The sequence below is a fragment of the Rhinopithecus roxellana genome, chromosome 5 (genome assembly GCF_007565055.1).
Source record: "Rhinopithecus roxellana isolate Shanxi Qingling chromosome 5, ASM756505v1, whole genome shotgun sequence".
NCBI lineage: Eukaryota > Metazoa > Chordata > Mammalia > Primates > Cercopithecidae > Rhinopithecus > Rhinopithecus roxellana.
The window spans coordinates 104578444-104580848 of record NC_044553.1 but is presented as its reverse complement, the minus strand read 5'-3'; positions in this window follow the sequence as shown (position 1 = coordinate 104580848).

The following is a 2405-nucleotide window of genomic DNA, read 5'->3' as shown; positions in this document are numbered from 1 at the left end:
CTCAGAATTTTCTATTTCCTTCAAAAATGATGGCAAAATGAACACATTTGTCAGTAAGTAAAAATTGAGAGGATTTATTGCCAGTAGATCACAAATTCAAGAAATGCTAAAGAAAAGTTTTCAAGCAGAAGAAAAATGATTCTTGATAGAAACTCAGATCAACAGGAAGGAATGACAAGTACTGGGAATGGTAATCATGTACATGTAACAAGATATAAAAGATTATATAATTTTTTTCCAAATTAATATAGTGTGAGGTTTATAACAAACATAGATATAATAAATACAACAACCATATCAAAAATACAGACAGGAAAAGGCAAATAATGCTATTCTGTTGCATGGTTATTATAGTTTTACGTAAAATGGTATTATATAAACTTCAACTAGACTGCAATAAGTCAAAGATGCATAATGTAATCCTTTGAGCAAACATTAAAGTATAACGCATAGAGATGGAGTTGAAAGCCAATAGTAGAATGAAAATTGAATATTAAAAAATATTTGATGAACCCGAAAGAAGGCAAGAAGGAGGAGGAGAAAAACTAAAAGCAAATGAGATAAACAGGAAAACAACAGCAAAATGACAGACTCAAAACCAATCATATCAGTAATTACATTAAGCATAATTAAAATGAACACTCTAGTTAAATGGCAGAGATGGTCAGCCTGGATTAAAAAGTAAGACTCCACTATATTCCTTGTACAAGAAATGACTAAGTGTAAGACACAGACAAATGTAAAGTAAACGATGCAAAAAGATGTAGCATGTAAATCATAAGCATAATAAAGTTGGAGTGACTGTATTAACATCAGACAAAATACGATGTAAGACACAAGTATTACCAAAGATAAAGAGGGACATTTCATTATGATAAAAGTTTTAATTCATTAGCAGGACATAGAAATTGTAAACGTGTATTTGCCTAATAACAGAGCTTAAAATACATGAAGCCTAAACTGGCAGAACTAAAGGGAGAGAGAGACAAATCCCATAATCATAAGACAGAAGATCTCAACAAGGCTGTCAACCACTATCTAAGTCCATTCAGGTTGCTATAACCAAAAAATGCCCCATGGACTGTAGAGCTTAAATAACAAATACTTATTACTCATAGTTCTGAAGGCTGGTAGGTCCAAGATCAAGGTTTTGGGAGAGTCATTCTCTTGTGGTGGCCCTCTTCCTGCTTCATAGACAGCTATCTTCTTACTGTGTCTGTATGAAAAAGGATTGAGGGAGATAACTGGGCTCTCTTCTATAAGAGCCCTGATTCCATTCACAGAAGCTCTGCCTTCATGGCCTAATCACCTCCCAAAGGCCCCACCTCCTAATGCCATCATATTAGGGATTAAGATTTCAATGCAAATTTTGGAGGGACACAAACATCTAATCCATTGCAACTGCTTTGATATGATTGACACTTATAGTATGTTACATCCAGCAGCTGCAGAACATACATTCTTTCTTATATACACATTTAATTTTCTTTAACTATATGCTGGGTCAAAAATGAAGTCTTGGTAAATTTCAAATGACAGAAGTCTTCCAATATTTAGAATATGTTCTTTGTCCATAATGGAATCAAACTGAAAATTAGTGAAGGGAACTCTGGTGCCATGGTTTGGAAGTTTGATCCTTCCAAATCTCATGTTGAAATTTAATCCCCAGTGTGGTAGTGTTTGGAGATGGGGCGTAGTGGGAGGTGTTGGGGTCACGGGGGTGGATCCCTCATAAATGGATCAATGCCCTCCCTGAAGTAGGGGAGTGAGTGAGTTCTCACTCCACTAGTTCCTGTGAGAGCTGGTTGTTAAAAAGAGCCTGGCACCTCCCCTATCTCTCTCTTCTTCTTTTACCACATGGTCTCTACATACACTGGCTCCTCTTTGCCTTTCACCATGAGTGGAAACAGCCTGAAGCCCTCACCAGAAGCAAATGCTGATGCCATGCTTCTTGTACAGCCTTTAGAACTATGAGCCAAATAAACCTCTTTCCTTTATAAATTTCCCAGCTTCAGGCATTCCTTTAAAGCAACACAGAATGGACCAAGACATCTGGCAAGGTCCCAATATCTGCATATTTACAAAACGCATGTTTAAATACCCAGTGTGTCAAACATAAGAAGATATTTTCAGCTAAATGATAATGAACACACATGAAAAGTTGTGGGACTCAGCAAAGGCAGTACATAGAGGGAAATTTATAGCTTTATACGCTTACATTAGAAGAGAAGAAAAATTCAAGATTGGTAATCTAAATTTGTGCCTTAAGAAGTTAGAAAGATAGAAACAACTTAAATCCAGAATAAGTAGAAAGGACATAATACAGAGGAGATATTAATGAAGTAAAGAAATAGATAAACAATAGAAACTAGTCCAGAGCCAATTACCCTTCTCGTATTCTCTGA